General features: G+C 49.3%; 1 pseudogene; it reads left to right on the forward strand.

The window, feature by feature from the left end:
• Positions 1 to 2,323: 2,323 nt before the first annotated feature.
• LOC144164839 (uncharacterized) overlaps positions 2,324 to 21,151 on the forward strand; it is a 45,733-nt pseudogene continuing 26,905 nt past the window's right edge.

Raw genomic sequence — 21,151 nt, forward strand, 5'->3', positions numbered from 1 at the left:
GACTCTCATACTGTGCCGTCTATGTTCGACTACTCTGCCTAATAACTCATTGGAGTCCACCGCCCCTAAGGCGTTTGTATATTGATGTTTGTACTTGTACCTTATAAAACAAGCCTGAAGTGAGCCACGCGTTAGAACAGCAGGTAACGACTCCTATATTCGGCGTGGTGTATCATGCTTAAAATACAACTATTTTTTCATACCCTACTTCGTCGCACTTCGAGAAATAAAAGTGTTCAAAGTTCTGCTTGCAGGGAGGCCTTCCCAAGAAAACATAAAACAAATATATCAGGTTTTTTCTGTGCTCAATGCAAATAAGCGAAGAGACAACTGCGATCGACCCGAATGGTGGGGTAGCACATTGGAATCTTAAGCAACTGCTCGTTTTTTAGAAACAAGGCACAACGTTTGGTAAGATGGCAACACGGTAGCTGTCTGTACCACAAAAAGTAAAATCTTTAAGAACAGTTCGCAAGGCCAATCACACCTTAAGGCAGTAGTATGACCAATAATAAAGAAACACCTAAACCTAATCGTCATGTCTGAGACTTCAATACCCGCATAACCGGAACTTAAGAGACCAAGAAACCAGTGCAATTAAAAGCCTCTGCGCGTACGAAAATTTGAGTACTAAAAATAATGAGATACCACATATCAAGAAATTGAAAAAGCTTAATGTATATGATCAAAAAAGTCCGAAATGTTCCGTAAAAAAGCTATCAGGGAACCGACTGGTGAAAAACTTAGTGGAAGAAAAAAAAAGCTAGCGAGCATTGTTTCGGCTGCCCGGACATCTCCAGACAAGTCTCGCAGCTCCGTACTGAGAACTGTTTAGAAAATCTTGCAGTGCTTCTCAGAGCGCATGTAGGCGTCACTTCGGCAGTTGAAGGCCTCGGCAAACTGCGCAGTGTGCCTTAGGGGAAGGTTGCAGTATTGTTTCCTTCTTGCGGCGTCTTCGGGGCCCATGTAGCCGCAGTGGGAGAAGCAGTAGGCGACGAAGAACAGCTGCAGGTCGGTTAGCTGCACCCCTGGCAGGCTCTCGTGGCCGAAGGACGGCTCGGTCTTGAGCGCGGACAGGGCAGCTTGCACCCCAGCCGACAAACCGTCATAGCCAATGTGTACGTCCCTCGTGTCCGCGTCAAGTTCCTGCGAGAGTGCAATAGAACACAAGGCTTTCAACAGCGAAGCTCTTCTTGGTCGCGGCTTTTATGGTACGAGCAAGCACCAAGCACACATGCAGCCACTTAAAATAATGTTTGAACTAAATGCCCACGTCAGCAAAGCTTCTCTAAACCACTAAATCAGGTGGAATTGTGTTTACACTTGTCAACATTTCTCAGCAACCAGAAAACTATTCAGGCAAGACATCAATGCTTAAGTGATATGTGAATTGCTAATTTTAATCAAAAATACATGAATGCTTCATTTAAAAAATACGCCATGAAAAAACAAGCGCTGGTGGTGCCCTCAGGGAATTGTTTCAACTTCAAAAGTAACAAAAGTTTTCAGCAGATGGCGCGGTAGAAATAAATTGGCCAGAGCGGGAATCGATCTGCTGGTGTTGAGAAGTTTTATGGAGCTTATTCTTGCGATTAGGGAACCCCAGGCAACTCCAATGTTCACATGAATTTTCGCGACTTTAAGTCAGTGAAGCGGGGCTAATTTTTTTATTTGCTGTTTCTGTATATCGGAAGGTCGACGATAAAAGCTTCATAGAAGCAGTTGGAGGTGCCGGTCAGGCCAACTGATGCGTTAAGCAGCAGACGGCAACATTCACGTGGCACAGTTTAGTGGAACTAAATAAGCTACGCTTAAGAGCACCGCCAGTTCGAGCACCTGGAAGCGTCTGCAGGCCTTTTTGTTTCTGGCTTGATGTGTTGCCATCTCTCCCAACGAAACCGCCGCCGGTTGTGACGGGCATTGTGTGACCAGCCGCTCTCTAGCGTCCGCACAGGAGAGAGAGAAAAGAGGCGCCCAGAAACAAAACCGCTGCGCCCATATGTAAACAAATATCACGTGGTGCCGACCGACCAATGAAAATTCCGGGGGCCCATAACAATGAGAGAAAAGAGTGCAATTACTCTAAAAGCCTTTATTTAGTGACGCTAGTACATTTCCTGCAGCATTCCACGAATCACACGAAACTGCGGCAATCCAATTTCAGTAACAAAATCATGTGCACGTAAAAATATATCAGCCCTGACAAACTAAGTAAACAAGCGAAACTTTCGTACTGAAAATGTGACAGAGCAACAGGAAATATTTCATATATTTGCTGAAAACAGCCACAAAATGCCAAATAACTACTTAAGACCACCTCTCTATGTACCAGCACGGTCCGTCTACAAAGGTGCGCAGGCAAACAAAAAGCGATAAAAGAGAAAGAAGAACTAAGTACACATGTCAACTACGTCGTACAACAGAAAGCTTCCCCCGAACAGAAATGACAATATCAATCAAGTTATTACCCACAGTCAGATACATAATGCTTTACAAGGGACCCGGAGTTCCGCACAAATAGTGAAGAAGCAAGATTTGGCTCTGGAACTGCGCAATCGACGTATGCACGCTGGATAAATTTTAAACACATGAGGAAACCAAATATGTAGAGTCAAGGAATAGTTTGTAAGACCACCTCAACGAGAAGAAAGCTGATGTCATTTTTGAGGCGCAAACCTTATGTGACCGTTGGTGCAAGAAACCCGGCGTTTGGAATTGTGGATGGCCACAAATTCCGGTTTCGTTACTGGAACATGTCGAAGAAATTTTTACTGGAAAAATACAAGCCAAATCAATTATGGTCCGTGCATGTAGATAGCTAAGCTTTTTAAAACACCGCGGCATAAGGAATTAGTGTTGAAGGCATCAAACCAACAAAAGCTGTATGAACTAAATTCTGTGCGAATTTTAGCGCACATAATTTAGTTAAAAAGTATGAACAAACATTCTTTCTCTATTGTGCCAATGCTGGTTATAGTTGCGAGGTTGCGACCGAACTTAACTCTTTTTTTAGCTCTGTTTTCACAGATGAAAGCCCACTACCACTTGAACTCCAACCAACTTCTATTCCGGCTTTTATGAATGGCATTACCATCACACCGGAAGGAATTGAATGTGCCATTGATCGACTTTCGAATAATTCCTCCCCAGGACCCGATGGCATTTGTCCAAAACTGCTCAAAATGACTAAACCAATTATATCTTGTATCTTAGCCGCCATTTTTCAACAGTCACTCGACACCGGTATCATACCAGATGACTGGAAAATCGCACGCGTTGTTCCTGTATTTAAATCCGGCAACCGATCAGAACTTTCCAATTACAGACCGATCTCCTTAACAAGCGTACCATGCAAAATTCTAGAACATATTATATCATCAGCCGTTATGACATATCTTACAAAGCACAACTTTTTTTATATTCATCAGCATGGATTTCTTCGAGGGCGCTCGTGCGAAACCCAATTATTTGAGCTTGTAACCGACCTACATCAGGCCGTTCATGACTCATCCCAAATTGATGCCATATTCATCGACTTTGCAAAAGCATTTGATAAAGTACCTCATAAACGCCTGATGAGGAAATTGCCCGGCTTAACATAAACAGCAGCGTTCTCAATTGGATTACAGCATTTTTAACCAAGCGCTATCAATACGTTTCAGTAAATGACCACAATTCCCCCTTAACAGAAGTCAAATCAGGAGTGCCTCAGGGCTGTGCACAGGGACCAATTTTATTTTTGGTTTACATTAATGACGTAAGCAATAACTTAAGTTCTAATGTTCGGTTATTCGCCGACGATTGCGTAATTTACAGAAACATTAACAGCCATGAAGATTCTAATGCTTTACAGACCGACCTGGGTAATATTGTTAACTGGTGCGAGGATTGGCAAACGCAAATAAATGCTTCCAAAATAAAAGCTATGACATTTACCAGGTCTACTAACATACACCTAAATTCGTATTCTATTAATAACACAGTGATACAAAACGTTTCTACGTTTAAATACCTGGGTGTCTATTTGTCGTCCAACCATACGTGGAATGAACATATTGATGCTATAATTTCCAAGGCAAGTAAAACACTCGGTTTCATCAAACGAAATTTGTATTTAGCTAGACAATCAACTAAACTTTTAACTTATACTACATTAGTTCGATCCAAACTTGAGTACGCGCCCATTATTTGGAACCCAAACCAGGCATACTTAACAGACAGACTGGAGGCCTTGCAAAATAAAGCGGCACGTTTCATTACTAAGAACTATTCCCGTACATCTAGCATAACTGCCATTAAAGAATCTCTACTGCTGCCCTTCCTCGAAAAACGAAGAATACTAGCATTACTATCTCACTTCCATGGCTTTATCATAGTGCGTCGTCATTTGCTGCATCGCATATCAAACCTGCCCATCGCATTTTTCCACGTCTAGATCACCCTTTCAAAGTCCTCCCCTTGTTTCCCCGTACTAACCTTCTTCGTACATCCCCGTTGTTCTTGGCCATCTTTCATTGGAATCGATTACCAGAAGATATTGCCATAATTCATAATCACGATTTGTTTGTAAGCCGTTTGAAGCGATTTTTATGTATAGATAGCTAAAATTATCAGAGCCATTAACCATGTATTATGTGGGCTTGCTTTGTATTTATTTTCCATTCACTGTTTTGTTTTTGTTTTTTTGCTTTACTACCTTTTCCTGTTACATCCCCGCTCTTGACTGTTTGCTCTTGAATTGGAATGTATCCCACACTTTGTTCACCCCCTCCCCTATGTAATGCCCTTTGGGGCCTTTAGGGTATCTGAATAAAAAAAAAATCTGAGAAAAACATTGTACGTATACGCACGCAATTTTAATTTGGTCATAAACTTGGAAATGGCGCTCATTGATGACAAATACACTGAACATTCGTATGTATGAAATGAGACCTTTGATCTCGAAATCAGAATCAATGCCGCCGCCAAAGCAAGTAAACTTGCCCACCGAGGTGGTTAGGGACACAGGTGGCCACAGGGGAGAAACGATTACGTAATCTGGACTTCTGCACCCCGGTGCAATAGATGCGATAGGGACGACTTTCCGGTTCATAGATTCATCAAGGCCAAAAAAATGGATCTAAAAAGGACCTTCCTGCAAATGCCCCAGCCGTAGCGTGCTAAAGCGGCAGCGGATTAGGCTTTTAAGCGTAACCTTGTACTATTTTGAATGGAGCTACAGTGGGACCCCGTTAATACTTTTTGCCGGACCGCGAAAATAAAATCGTGATAGCCGGGAAAACGTAAGAGAGGAAGGCGCTGAAAATGAGCTGGCGTTTAACTGGCGTCGTTAAAACACCCATGTCTGGAGCTCCATTGTTGCCAACTTGGTTCTGTCCGTTCCGCCAAATGTAGTGGTCTTTTTTTTCATTTTTATGGGGACATTTAGTGTTGCCAAGAACAATTAATACGGGCGTCAAGTCGTATTAGTCGTCGTAAAATCAACTACTCGCTCGCCATCACCCTACTCGTGAAGAGAGAGAGAGAGAGAGAAACTTTAATCACAGTTGAAGTAAGCATATTTGTGGTCGGGGTCTTCAGTCGGTCGGCTGTACGGCCGGCTGTCTCCGCCCTTTCCGCCAGCAAAAGCTGCGTTTCAGGAGAAGAACTGGCCAGCGTACTCTCCCACTGCTCGCGTGAGGGGTTGGGGTTGGGGGGAAGATCTGGGTTCAGTTGACATTCCCAGACAATATGGTACAGCGTGCCTGGTGCTTGGCAGTGAGTACATAGGGAATCGTAAAGAGTAGGGTGGATGGCGTGTAGTCGTGTTGGGTGGGGGTAGGTATTAGTCTGTAGTTGTCTCAGGATGACTTCCTGTTCTTTCGTGGCCTGATCGGTGACTGGGGGATAGAGTTGTCTCGCTAGTCAATAATGTTGGGTGATGTCGGCGTATGTGAGGAGCGGTTGCCAGGTTCGCTCCGACTCTTCTTGCGGTGCCCGTTGGGCGATTTCTCGGCCCAGGACGTGTGCCGTCTGGTTGCCGCAAAGAGCAGAGTGGGCCGGGGTCCAAATGATTGTGACCTGCTTCTGCGGTGGCCGTTGAAGGAGAACCCGAAGCGCTTGTCTTGAAACCCTACCTGCTTGGTTTGCTCGGCAGGCGGCTCGGCTGTCCGTAATAATTACTTTGGCCTTTGTCTGGGAGAGGGCAAGGGCGATAGCCGTCTCTTCAGCCTGATGGGTGTTCGACGACGGAAGCGTCAGTCTGGAAAGGAGGTCGGTTGTGGAGGTAACGGCCGCCGATCTTACCCCGTACCTCCCGTATTCCGCCGCATCTGTATATGCGACGTAGTCTTGGCCTCCGTACTGTTTTTCTAGCGCAGTTGCTCTTGCTAGGCGTCTTCCCTCATGATGTTGAGGGGACATGTTCCGGGGTATAGGACGGACAAGAATTCTGGTCCTTAGTTCAGACAGGATGTCCACTGCGTTTTCCGTGATGTGCGGCGCCGTGTTACCAAGCGTAGCTAGCGTTTCCCTGCCCGTTGGGCTTGCTCCGAGTCTTATTTTCTGCGCCGTTAGGTGGGCCTCTATGAGCTCTTCGATGGTGTTGTGCAGTCCCAAAGCCGTGAGTCGTACCGTAGAGGTGCTTGTAGGAAGTGCCAAGGCTTGTTTATATGTCTTTCTAAGAAGGACGTCTAGCTTTTCGCGCTCCGATGTCCCCGAAACCGCATAAGGAGCCACGTAAACGATTCTGGAGACAACGAAAGCCTGCAAAAGACGGACCATGTCGTTTTCTTTTAGTCCATCGCTCCTGTTCGCTACCCTACTCAGCATCCGAACAATTTGAGACGTGGTTTCTTGGAGCCTGTTGAGGAGCAGGGTGTTTTTGCAGTTTTCCTGGTACGTCATCCCAAATATCTTGATTGAGGGTTTCGGTTTGATGAGTACGCCATCGAGTCAAATTTTGATGTCTGAAATGTCCTGGCGGCATTTTCCTACTATTATAAGTTCCGACTTGTGGGGGGCACAAGTTAAACCACATCGGCTGGCATAGGTGCGGACGACGTCCGCTGCCGTTTGTAGGCTGTCTTGCATAACGCCGGGAGAGCCTTTGGCAATCGAGATCGTTATATCGCCCGCATACAGGGCATGCTTAATGTTGGGAAAATCCGTACTCGTGAAGGTCGACAACAAACTTGGGAGTCGTGAAATCGCCGTAGCACTCGCTCACTGTTCCGGCCGTCTCGCTGCGCGAACACGGGCGTCGTAATAGGGAAAATGAACGAATGCAGTGGAACTTTGACAAAAACGATTTATTTCTGCAATAACGCTTTAGAAAATCGAGAATAGAAGCTGGCCATTTCTTTCTCCCGCTCGTAAGCACCACTAGCTTCTCAGTAACCTGAAAGGCCGCATTGCTTTAAGCGTCACTTCGAGGTGCAAAACTTATGTTGTAAGCACAGTGATGGTGGTGATAGCACTTTCGACGGTTGGCCATTTAGTGACGGCCTCTTCAACTCGCACGTGGCTTCTTGTAGCCAGTTCAGTAAAAAATCCTGGCCAAGACTCGTCAAAAGCGAAAATGGCGGTGCCCAAGCGGCTTCGGAGTGTCAGGTTGAGACGGATCATACGCGAACGGGCCCACCGCTGCGACGTTACAGCGGGGTTCGCAATACGTTATATCCTATGGGAGCTATGCCAGGGTTGATGACAAACAAGGACTGAGGCTTGGGCATGTTGGTTCATGACTAAAAGAAGGGGAACAGCGCAAATTTGACGGACACGAGAAGAAGGAGACGACACGCACAGCGCTGTGCGTGTCGTCTCCTTCTCGTGTCCGTCAAATTTGCGCTGTTCCCCTTCTTTTAGTGATGACAAACAACGTAACAGCCAGGAAAACGCAACAGTCAGGGACGTAACAGCGGGGTTCTACTGTACATTGTTTGGCTATAACGTCGTTTGCGCTATGAAGAAGCAAATTGTGGGTATTCAAGTATCACCTAAGTCACGAGTGATAGCGAGTTGTTCACATAGTCTTCTGGCTATAGGAACCATGTTCAAAAGAAATACCAAATTAGTTAATGCCGTGGAGAGTTTAAAACCACCAAAAAAATACCCGGTCTCACAATTTGCGTGCGTTCGGGAGAATGAAGGTAATACTTGGTATTCTTTTGGACCATGACCAAAATCCCGAACACCCAGGGTAGTCGTTCTACAATCCTAAGTGCATCCATTCCAACGACCTATCAGCTCTGTAATATGAAAGTACACCTGCGACGTAGTTTCTTAGCAGGGCAGTTGACATCTGCAATTTTTACATATTTCTTGCAAACAACACGTCGATGGTATTTTAGAGGGCGAGAGCTGCTTTCGCGGTTGAAACCGCATCATTTTCTTTAGATCATCATGGCTCTTTCTTTCGAAAAAAAAAAATCTCTTGCCATCTCTACTAACCGCAAGCCTCCGGAAGGGCGAAGCATGCGGTGTATAAGTGTATTCTTAGCGCCTTGGCGTTTTTTCCCACGTACATGAAACCGTTGGGAGATAGAGGTATACAGCTTTAGAGTAGAACTTCTCGTGCCTCTAAAGCACGACGCGTTCTATCGCAAGGCGTTGTAAAACGAGCTTCCTGGTGTGTTCTGTCAGTACGCGTTACGTTCTAGCGCGAGGCGTTGGAAAACGAGTGGCCAGGCAGGCGCGCAGCCAGGATTTTGTTTCGCGGTGAGGCTGGGGGGGGGGGGACTAAAGTTGTTTTCAAGCCCACCGCCCCCCACCCCACGCCCCCCCTCCCCCAACAGAAAAAAAGCGAGGTAGTTTGCAGGCGCCCTTAAAGGCTATGAAGACAAAATACATGTTTGGTTCATTAAACAGTCTGCATTTTCCCGATATCACTGATGCCAATCTTATCGCAAACTTAAAAAGAATAATCGAGATATCAAATAAAACATATAAAGCAGCGGCCACTCCCAGCCTACTTTCCGGCGCTCTCTCTGACATCACATCAGGATCTTTTTACGATTGGCGTCGAGCGACCTCAGACACAGCCAATCAACATGGCTGCGCGATTGTGGAGAGCATTTAGTTCCATTTCTGCTATCGTTTCAGTTGTTACTTGCAGTTAACACACTCATAACCATGTTTTAGTGCTGGCCTGTACTAAATCGCTCCTGCCCATATTACGTCACTGCAGCGCGAAATTCAATTTTTTTTTATATTTCTTGCATTGCTCTGGTTGAAAAACGTCTTCTGGGGTTGGAATGTAGCTCAGTGAGTCACCAAAGGCTAGTTGTTTAAAATTCAACGTTGTATTTTGTACTCAAATGGGCTTAAGGGCTCCATTGGTGTTGAATATGAAGGTATTTAGTGTCAGATGAAGTTGTAAACTGGGAGGAAATCCGCAGATTGCGTGGTGGAAATCTGCGCCCGTACGGTACGTATACTGTACGCACAGGCACCTTGTGCAGGCATTGCATTAAATGAGCATAGTTTCATGTGATCACTGCTTTATTTCAACGTGTGTGGTATGAGGAGTGTGACATCCGCAATAAAGGGGCGTAGGCCGTAAGAATGAGATTTGTTTTAGTTGCTGTTGTCCAAAACGCAGAAGAAATATTTTTTACTGATAAGCATTCTACGCCCGATCGCATGGTTTGAAATAGGGTAGCATAGATCCCGATAACGGGCACACCATGCGACAGCCGCTACCTCACTTGGAGTTACGTGACTGTAGATGAAGCAAACTACTAAAACTGCAGCGAGATTAAATATATTTCTTAACTCTTCATGCACTCTAACTGTTCGCGTAATTCACGGACAGCTTCAGGGGTTATTTTAGAATAGACAGGAAAACGCTTATACACACTTTGCCTCCGAGGGCTTCTCTTTCTTCTCACCCTCGTCAATGAGAGCTCTCGGGGAGAGTAAAAGAGGGGGAGAGTAAAAATAACATGTAACTATACTACAGAAGGTGGGAAAAAGCAAGAAAAGAGGAAGGGAAAGAGGAAGGTTGTAAATGGGAAGGAGGCACAGTTGCGGCATTGATAGACGGAAAACAGACGCATAAAGTTCAACCAATGTGTGTCTACAGAGAAAACGGCGTGCTGCGTCTGCGTGCGGAGAGAGAGAGAGAGAGAGAGAGAGAGAGAGAGAGAGAGAGAGAGAGAGAACAAACTTTATTTCCTCAGGACCTAAGTCCAGGTCTTAATTTCAAAGTTCAATTGACCGGATCCACGTAGTACTCCAGAATGTCCGTGCGGATCCGGTGCACGTGTTTGTAGAGAGCTTCCTGGGCAGCCTGGATGTTTACTGTCGGCGGGGGAGACAACCAGAGCTCCCAGGAGGTGATGGAGGCGAGGGATGGGTCAAGTGATGGCGGGCTGCAGTCCCAATAAGAATGAGGGATGGATGGGTAGGAAGAACAGGTGGGACAGGAAGGGTGACCAGCGCGCCGATAGATGCGGTGAAGAATGTGATGGGAGGGGAGTGAAGAGGTTTGAGCTTGCCGAATGAGGCACGTAGCCTCACGAGTTAGACGGGAACTGGGGGGTGGGTACAGGGTACGTGATAGGCGTTGGGCGTGTAATTGGTAACGGCGGGAAGAGAGATACATTAAATTTGGAGAGTCGAAGCTCGAAAGCCTGAACGAAAAGTTTGTGGATGGCAGAGAAGCATGCCAACCTCTGCCTATGCCAATGGTAAAAAAGAACGAAAAAGAGGCATTTGTTAATGGCGGTGTGAGACCGTCGTTAGACAGAGACAAGAACCACGTGGCCGCAGGTGCCCGAAAGAAGCTGATCGGGAAACGAAACATTTCTGGACAGCCTTGAAAAAACGTATCAATGAGTCCCCAATGCGCGGAGGCTCGTACGGGTCCGTCTGAGTGAAATGGTCCGGAAAGTGTGCGTAGAAAACGATTTACGCCTTGGAAAGAACCACAGGCGGAGAAGGATTTATCACCTCACCGCTGCCGGAGGGGCAGTCGCCACGCCAACCGTCCCGCACCGCCACCTGCCCTCCCCCCACCGTCCCCCTCGTCTCACAGATGCCGGCACAACGCGGTTCCCCTCAGGGGCGAAGGATGTGCTCTACGAACGTAAAAGAGACAAAAAAGGGGAAGAAAAAGAAAAAAACTGTGGGATGATTATTCGTTTTGCTCTCCCTCAAAACATCTCAGGGTGGTTACGTCAGTTTAGAAAGCAACTCAATCTCCCTTTGGTCTCATTTATTCCTTCGGCAAACACCCGAAATTTATGTATAAAGAAGGATTCTCTTTGTTCCCGCTCGTATGTGCTGCGGAAGCCGGACTGAATTAAGACGGCCTGTATTTTTGCAAACGAGTGACCCGGGAGTCGGAGATGCCCGGACAGCGCAAGGTCGGGGAGGCCCTTCACGCCTGACTTGTGATTATTAAACCTTTTGCGGAAAGATGTTTTTGTTTGGCCGATATATTGCTCCTCACAGACAAGGCAGCGGAGTTTGTAGATTACATTAGGGGTGTCACAGTTGAGGCTGTCTTTGATTTCATATTTAAAGCTTGATCTGGTGGCCTGGGCAACGTTAGTGGTCTCCATGTGGGGACAAAGTTTACAGCGCGGTTTGCCGCATGGCCGGCAGCCTAGAGTTCGCTGAGGTACTTCTGTTTTTGCTTTGACCAAAAGGTCCTTCAAGTTTCTGGCCCGTCTGTACACAACACGGGGGGGGGGAAGGGGCCGCTGAAAAACAGCCGACAAGCGCTCACTCGGCCTTATGATATTAAAATGTCGTCTCAGGATGTTGTTTACTTGGGAAGTTTTGGACGAGTACGTAAGGACTAAGTTAGTCTCATGGGGTTTCTTTTAGGGTTTCAGTCAGAATGTCTTCTCTTTGTAAATTGCGTGCGATTGCGTGTAAATTGCATGCGATTAGCCGAGCACGCACTTTACAAAGAGAAGACATTCTGACTGAAACCCTAAAAGAAACCCCATGAGACTAACTTAGTCCTTACGTACTCGTCCAAAACTTCCCAAGTAAACAACATCCTGAGACGACATTTTAATATCATAAGGCAGAGTGAGCGCTTGTCGGCTGTTTTTCAGCGGCCCCCCCGTGCTGTGTACAGACGGGCCAGAAACTTGGAGGACCTTTTGGTCAGGGCAAAAACAGAAGTACCTCAGCGAACTCTAGGCTGCCGGCCATGCGGCAAACCGCGCTGTAAACTTTGTCCCCACATGGAGACCACTAACGTTGCCCAGGCCACCAGGTCAACCTTTGAATATGAAATTAAAGACAACCTCAACTATGACACCCCTAATGTAATCTACAAACTCCGCTGCCTTGTCTGTGAAGAGGAATATATCGGCCAAACAAAAACATCTTTCCGCAAAAGGTTTAATAATCACAAGTCAGGCGTGAAGGGCCTCCCCGACCTTCCGCTGTCCGGGCATCTCCGACTCCCGGGTCACTTGTTTGCAAAAATACAGGCCGTCTTAATTCAGTCCGGCTTCCGCAGCACATACGAGCGGGAACAAAGAGAATCCTTCTTTATACATAAATTTCGGACGTTTGCCGAAGGAATAAATGAGACCAAAGGGAGATTGAGTTGCTTTCTAAACTGACGTAACCACCCTGAGATGTTTTGAGGGAGGGCGAAACGAATAATCATCCCATAGTTTTTTTTTCTCTTCTTCCCGCTTTTTTTGTCTCTTGTAAGGTCGTAGAGCTCATCCTTCGCCGATGAGGGGAACCGCGTTGTGCCGACGTCTGTGAGACGATGGCGTTGGTGGGGGAAGGGCGGGTGGCGGTGCGAGGCAGTTGGCGTGGCGACTGCCCTTCCGGCGGCGGTGGGGTGATAAATCCTTCTCCGCCTGTGGTTCTTTCCAAGGCGTAAATCGTTTTCTACGGAAACTTTCCGGACCATTTCACTCAGACCGACGCGTACGAGCCTCCGCGCATTGGGGACTCACTGATCCTTTTTTTCAAGGCTGTCCACGAATGTTTCGTTTCCCGATCAGCTTCCTTCAGGCACCTGCGACCATGTGGGTCTTGTCTCTGTCTAACGACGGTCTCGCACCGCCATTAACAAATGCCTCTTTTTCGTTCTTTTTTACCATTGATCACCAGTAGGCAGAGGTTGGCAGGCTTCTCTGCCATCCACAGACTTTTCGTTCAGGCTTTCGAGCTTCGACTCTCCAAATTTTATGCATCTCTCTCTCTCTTTCCGCACGCAGACGCAGCACGCCGTTTTCTCTGTAGACACACATTGGTTAGACTTCATGCGTCTGTTTTCTGTCTGTCAATGCCGCAACTGTGCCTCCTTCCCATTTACAACTTTCCTCTTTCCCTTCCTCTTTTCTTGCTTTTTCCAACCTTCTGTAGTAAAGTTACATGTTATTCTTACTCTCCACCTTTTTTACTCACCCCGAGAGCTCTCATTGACGAGGGTGAGGGGAAAGGCAAGCCCTCGGAGGCAAAGTGTGTATAAGCGTTCTTCTGTCTATTCTAAAGAAACCTCTAAAGAAAGGTTCTCCTTTCGAAACTGTTGTGAAACCACCGCGGTGGCTGAGTGGCTAAGGCGTTGGGCTGCTGAGCACGAGGTCGCGGGTTCGAATCCCGGATGCGGCGGCAGCTTTTCCGATGGAGGCGAAAAGCAAAAACGCCCGTGTGTACGAGATTTCTGCGCACGTTAAAGATCCCCAGGGGGTCAAAATTATTCCGGGGCCCTCCACTACGGCGCGCCTCATCGCCAGCGTTGCGTCGGCGCCTTAAACCCCACAATGAATGAATCGAAACTGTCGGGTTATAAAAACCCTTGTTCAGTGTTTTCCAGGTGTCTGCACCCAAGTTTTGACCTATATATATATACATATATATATATATATATATATATATATATATATATATATACGTGCTTTTACCTTGTTCGAAGTTTTTCTTCTCTTTTCTTCTCTTATATATATATATTTATTTATGCAGAATGCGAGCCCTATTCCTTATAGAAGTTATCAAACTAGACCAACCGGGAGATCACAACAGCGACTAGAACCCAAACCTTAATCGAGATCTTACCGAAAGTCGCAAGAAAATCGCCGTCATAATTTTCTCTTGCTACGAGCCTGGGAAGTTCGCCAAATTGATGAAAAGGAGGCACTATGCCCGGCGCTGTGGGCAGAGTACGGTTCCTTAAAAACTACGGAGTGAGGAGGGGGTGCAGTGAAAATTTCAGAGGGGGGGGGGGGGTTTGGACCCCCCAATAAGCGAACCACGTGGACGACTTCGGGTTGCGTGTGTCGTCATGATGTGCCGGACTCACCATCGGGGATCACTTCGCAGGTAAGTTGGCCAACACGTCGTAGAATCTGGTAGGGTCCGAAATATCGTCGTAGAAGCTTCTCACTCAGTCCGCGTCGTGGGATGGGAGTCCAAACCCACACACGATACACGATCCCCTGTGTTGTAGTCGGCGTCTCGGCGTCGGGGCTGTAGCGGCCGGCATCCACCAGCTGCTGGTTCGTTGCACGAACTCGAGCGAGCTGGCCGGACTCCTCCGCACGCTGAAGGTATCCTTGGACGTCGGCGTTGAGGTCGTCGTGTCCTACGTGCGGCAGCATGGCGTCAAGCATCGTAGTCGGCCGCCTTCCGTAGACAAGCACGAACGGTGTCATCTGCGTGGTTTCTTGGATAGCTGTGTTGTACGCAAACGTGACATATGGGAGCACTTCGTCCCAGGTCTTATGTTCAACATCGACGTACATGGACAGCATATCCGCAATCGTCTTGTTCAAACCTTCCGTTAGTCCATTCGTTTGGGGGTGGAAGGCCGTCGTTCTTAGGTGATCCGTGTTGCTGTAGCGTAAGATTCTTTGCATCAGCTCGGCAGTAAAGGCCGTACCGCAGTACGTAATTAGAACTTTAGGGGCTCCGTGTCGCAGCAGAACTTGACTTATGAAAAACTTTGCGACTTCTTGGGCAGTCCCCCTCGGAAGAGCAGCGGTCTCTGCGTAGCGCGTTATGTAGTCTGTCCCTACGACAATCCACTTGTTCTCGAATCGTTACGTAGGGAACGCGCCCAAAAGGTCCATTCCAATCTGCCGGAAAGGCCTCGATGGGACGGCTATCGGCTGTAGTAGTCCGGCGGGTCTCGTCGGCGGCGTTTTTCGTCGCTGGCAGTCACGGCAGCTCCGGACGTAGTGGGTGGCGTCGGATGTAAGGCGGGGCCAGTAGTACCTCGCCTTGATTTTAGATGCAAAGTATCTCTTAGTCGACCCTCCGCCGTCCGGCGTCCGTACCTCTCCTCCTCGTACCCCTCTCCACGCCAGCTGTGATAACGCCGCTCTCCTCCCCGCCGCTCGGCTCATTTCGTGCCGGCTCAGCAAGACACCGGCACCACTGTCGCTCTAGATCCCCTAACCAGCTGTGATAATGCCGCTATCCTCCGCGCCGCTCCTCCTCGCCGCTCGGCTCGTCTCGTGCCTCCGAAGACAAGGCTGCACAGAGGAGAGCTCGCGACGCCGAAAGTGAGCGGCAGCGTCGAGCAGCGGATTCCTCGCTTCGGGAACGAGACGCCGCTTTGAAACGCCAGCGGCGAGTAGCTGATCCAGATGGCGTTCGGCAACGTGACAACGCTTCGAAACACCAGCGTCTAACAGTGGATTCCTCGCTTCGAGAACAAGAAGCCGCAAAATGTTCCCCACTACTCGATAAATAAAGAAGACATTTAAAACGCTACTACATACTACACGTGTCTTTACTAACTAAAACGCTACTAACCATACTACACGTGTCTTTACTCTAACCAATTAACACGCTACTACTCCACGGCTTTGCATCCCCTTAGGGTTCCCACGTGGGAAGATGGTGTAATTTTGTGGAATTGTGTGAGCTGTGCCGAGATGTCCGGAAGAGTGGTCGTCATGGCACGCTTCCAAAATTTCGTCACGAAGATCTGCCGGGATGGCAAGAAGGTAATTCGTTCTCGTTACGGGGTTGAAATTTTTGTTAGCGAGGACGGACTTTTTGAGGCTGAATGCTGGTAAGTTTCGTTTGAACGCCCTAGGAACGGCGAAGTTGCGTCCTCCGAGGTAGTTGATCATGACGCGCAAGTTGGGGTCGGCACACTGCTGGGTGGCTAGGTCGCTCTCCGTAACGACTCCGAAGAACGCGCTGTCTTCATCGGATTCTTGTAGTGGTGCGTCGACGGGGGCGCGGGACAGGCATTCGGCGTTGGAGTGTTTCCTGCCGGATTTGTAGACGATTGTAACGTCGAATTGCTGCAGGCACAAGCTCCATCGCCCAAGGTGGCCAGAGAGGTCCTTCAAATTGGGGAGCCAACACAGCGCATGGTGGTCTGTCACAACTTTGAACGGTCTACTATACACGTATGGGCAAAGTTTTGAAATGGTCCATGTGATAGCCAGACACTCTTTCTCGGAGGCAGAGTAGTTTTTCTCCTCCTTCGACAGACCACGGCTGGCATAGGCGATAACCTTTTGGCAACCGCTTTGCTTTTGAATGAGGACAGCGCCCAAACCTATATCACTGGCGTCCGTGTGCATTTCCGTTTCGGCGTTTTCGTCGTAATGAGCGAGCACGGGCGGGCTTTGCAGGCGTTTTTGCAGCTCGCAGAATGCTTTTTCTTGGTCGTTTTCCCAGCTTAAAGGCGTGCTATCTTTCGTCAAGCGTGTGAGTGACTCTGCAATGCGTGCGTAGTTTGCGACGAAGCGCCGGTAGTATGCAGACAGTCCGAGAAATCTTCGCACGCCCTTCTTGTTTTTCGGTGTTTGGAAGTTCGAAATGGCTGAAGTTTTTGCCGGGTCAGGTAGGACTCCCGCGGCGTTTACGGCGTGGCCCAAAAATTCAATTCTTCTTACGCAAACGGGACTTTTCAGGCTTAAGCGTTAACCCCGACGTACGAATGGCCTCAAGTACAGACTCCAATCTTGCAAGGTGTTCGTCGAAAGTCCGGGCGAATACCACAACGTCGTGGAGGTATACAAGGCAAGTGTGCCAATTCAGACCAGCTAGCACAGTGTCTATGGCTCTTTGAAATGTTGCTGGCGCCGTGCACAGCCCTAAAGGCATTACCCTCAACTCGTATAGGCCATCCGGGGTTATAAATACCGTTTTCGCTCGGTCTCTCTTGTCCACTTCAATTTTCCAGTAGCCGGTGTTCAGGTCCACCGATGAGAAGTACTTGGCCTGGCAGAGATGGTTGAGGGTGTCGTCGATTTGTGGCAGGGGGTACACGTCCTTTTTGGTGATTTTGTTGAGTAGCCGGTAGTCAACGCAAAACCTTATTGTGTCGTCTTTTTTCTTCACCAGTAGGACCGGCGCAGCCCAGGGGCTTTTCATGGCTGTATAATGTCGTCGCTTAGAATGTCGTAGACTTGAGTCCGGATGGCTTGCCGCTCGTGTGAAGAGACGCGGTACGGTGACTGTCGGGTAGGTGGCGCTCCATCTTCGGTGATAATTCGGTGCTTCGCTAGGGGTGTCTGACGTACTTTCGAGTTTGACGAAAAACACTCGCTGTAGCGACGCAGCAAATCCAGTAATCTGTCCCGATTTTCTTGCGGCAGCGCTGGCCTCACGTCGAAAGGAATCGGCAGCTTGGAAGCATCTGCGCGTGCGCGTTCAAAGGTGGCGACCGCGATCACTTGACTTGCTTTTTGCCTTTCTTCGAAAAACGCAACTGCAGCGCCCTTGTTTAGATGCTGGTACTCCACGGTGCAATTTGTGACCAAAACGTGGGACTGGCATTGCTCAAAGCACGCAGTGCCTCTTGCGACAGAGACACCGCCGTTGAGAAGCAACCTTTGGTTTCTCTCTACGATAGCGTCGATGTCAGGAGCAGCATCCTCATAGTAGACGGCCATCATGAAGCTTGCGCGGGGTGGCAGGGTGATGTGATCGTCGGCGATCCTTACAGCAGCACGGTGATCCGGGTTCGGTTGCGGCGTCGTGGAGTGTTGGGAGGAAAGAGTAATCGACTTGGTCTGCAGATCAATTATTGCGCCGTTGTCCGTCAAAAAGTCCATTCAGAGAATTACGTCACAGGAGCTGTTAGTCAAAATGACGAACTCAGCAGGGTACGTGGTGTCGTCTATGGTGACGCGTTATGTGCACGTTCCACTTGGCGTTACGAGATGTTCTCCTGCTGTGCGTATACGCGGACCGTCCCATCTTGTAACTTTCTTCAGCTTGGACGCGAATGACCCGCTCATTACCGAGTAGTCGGCTCCCGTGTCGATGAAGGCGACTACGTCAAAGCCGTCGATGGACAAGTGGACGTCGGACGCCGCCTTAGCCCTCATTCACACAACCGTCACCTTCCCCGTCACGGCACCGTCACGTCAAAAAACCTTGACGGAGACATAAACGAGTAGCGTTCGTACTGAAGCTTTCCGTCAGGTTACAGGGTCGTCTGCCTAGTGATCAGTTTAGCCTAGAATTGAGCGTTTTTAATCTGAAAAGTAAAGAAAATGGTTTGAGCTCACTTTTCGCGAAATTTAGCCGTAAAAATTTGTTTTCTGATTAGCTGGTTTAGCTCGGGGCATGGTCCCGTCACGTTGACGTGGCGGAAACGTAGAGCTCGGCCTCCCGTCACCGTCGCACCGTTTTTGGCGAGAAATTGGCCGAAAAACGGCGCCCATGACGGAAGACGCTGACGTGACGGTGACGTGACGGGGTGAAAAACGGCTGTGGGAATGAGGGCTTACTCGAGTTCAGGGTGCGTCGGGGCGTCGCATCTCGGCTTGTGCGTGTTGACGGTCGGGCACTGTGCGTCGTCGTTGTCGACGTCTTTTCGGCGGTCGTCTCTGTCATATTGGGCACGCGTCGCGCCGTGTTCGGGAGTCTCATCAGGGTTCCGTCGCGTCGTCGGGATGAGGGCATGTCGTCAATCACGGTCTTCGGCGCGCCCTTGCGTCGTTGGAGGGTTTTCTATTTTTTGCCGTTGTGCAACTTCACCCCCATAAGTTGCTGCCTTTAGTTTCTCCTGCGTGGGCTGGGGGACCTTCCACGTGCTGAGTCAGCATTGCTAAGGCGGTTCGGCGGCTTGTACGAGTAGGGCGACGGCGAACGGTTGAAACAGGCTGGGTCACGGCTAGTTTGAGATAGGTAGTCGTCGATGTCACGCGGTCGTTGGCCAAGGAGAGGGCGAGGTGCTTCGACGGAGAAACCACGCAGTCCAAGTCTCCTGGATGGGCAGCGACGGTAGATGTGGTCGTCCTCTCCGCAGTGGTTGCACAGAGGACGATTATCGGGAGTTCACCATACTTCCGTCTTCCTCAGCGTCTGGTTTCGGACTACAGGGGGGGGGGGGGCGGGCGGGTGACAGTGGGCGGTGCTGCGGTGAGGCCTCTTGACGACGGGCTGGAGCAGGTCGGGGTCGACGAACAGCCGCGGAGTAGATCATCGCTTGTGGTTCGCGAGGTGCTTCCGACGACGTACAAATCCCCAGTGTGAGTTGGACTTCTCGGATCACGTCGGTCATAGAGGCGATGTGGGGTTGCGGCGCTGTTGGGAAAAGCCTCCTCAGTTCTTCGTGAATGACGCCGCGGATCGTTTCCTGCATGTCTTCCGTCGCGAATCCAGGGTCGTTGACGCCGTTCGCCAAAAACGCGTTGAGTGGTCGATCGTATATCCTCGAACGCATGTCCAGGGTCCTCTCGATCATCGGAGCCTCTGTCATGAACTGAGCGACGGTTTTGGGCGGGTTGCGAATGAGTCCAGCGAAAAGCTCCTGTTTAACTCCCCATATCAGAAAGTGCACCTTCTTCTCTTCTGCCATTTCGGGGTAACCTCGTCGGAACAGCATCTTCATCTCCTTAACGAACACCACAACACCTTCGTTAGGGTGTTGGATTCGCGTCTGCAACACACCTCAGCTCGTTCTTTCCGTACGACAGTTGTGAATGTTTTCAAAAATTTCGCTTTGAACATGCTCCATGATGTTAGCGAGCTCTCGTGATTTTCAAAACAGACTTGAGCCGAGTCTCCAAGGTAGAAAAACACTTGCCTCAGAGTTTCTTCATCATCCCATCGGTTGAAACTTCGGACGCGCTCCAGCTTCTCCAGCCACTCTTCCGGGTCTTCACCAGGGGATCCTCGCAATGATTGGGGCTCCCGAGGTTGCTGCAGAATGACGGGAGGATTGGCTTGGTTGACCATGGTGCTGGTTGAGACGTCATTCTTCTTCGCTTTCTCCGGTAGTAGACTGAGCTCGGGTGGTAAACCTTGCAGGCGGAGGCTGGCTCTTGTTGGACTGGCTTAGCGGCTTCCAGAGGTTGTAGAGAGCATGAAGGGTGCGTCCCCAGCACCTCCACCAGATGTCACGAACTCAAAGTCCATCCAGACCTTGCAAGACAGGCCGAGTGCCTCCACAAAGCCTTAACAGACCACCAGAAATGGGCCTTACCCTCTCTCAAAATAAGGCTGATGCGCGTCCCGTCACGAACTCTTGGGGCCGTCGCTACCTTGCATTATCTCCGAGCGCACTGCAGCTGAATGGGTCCACCATTCCCATTGTTGGACACCTCCGGGTTCTGGGATTGCAGATATTGGCTTCAGGTTCAGCGGCTCAGTGGCTCCGATCTGCTTGATAGAAAGCCAGACAAGTGCTCCACCGTATTCGCCGCATCGCTCAGAAGTCTGGCGGGGCGTGCTAGACCATTGGCCGCTCCCTAGTGCGTTCTGAACTACAGCCAAGGCTGGTGCACCAGGCGCAGTTCCGTCACATGATGCAAGTGCACTGTGACCAGCTTGAGGCTATTAATAGGGTCGCCATGCAGACCATCACTGGCCTCCCCCGCGTAAGGCGAATTATGAAGCTGAAAGCAGAAGCCCAGTTAAACACGCTGGATGAAACCATTCATCAGCGTCGTTCCGCCCGCCTGCTGAAACCTGGACTAGTTCCAGAGGCGGCAGCTCTTGCCGCGTACATGTGCCAGCCACCCAAAACGATGCCAGCCTTTTCTGCCACTAGGCCGCCCTGGTTCTAATATCAGAGGACGAACAACAAGCCCCTGAAAAGGCTCCATGTCCGTACCTCTGGCCTGCATCAACCCCCTTCGTGACCCTGACAGCGCGCCTGCGACGCAACCGGTTGTCCAGGTATCTATGGACGACGGGACATATGAATGCATCTTTACTACGGCGTTGAAGTGTCCGTCTTACCCTGCCTGCAACGAAACCTGCGTGTACG

This window comes from Haemaphysalis longicornis, unplaced genomic scaffold (assembly GCF_048455015.1).
Source record: "Haemaphysalis longicornis isolate Haplotype H1 unplaced genomic scaffold, Haemaphysalis longicornis Haplotype H1 scaffold_14, whole genome shotgun sequence".
Taxonomy (NCBI): domain Eukaryota; kingdom Metazoa; phylum Arthropoda; class Arachnida; order Ixodida; family Ixodidae; genus Haemaphysalis; species Haemaphysalis longicornis.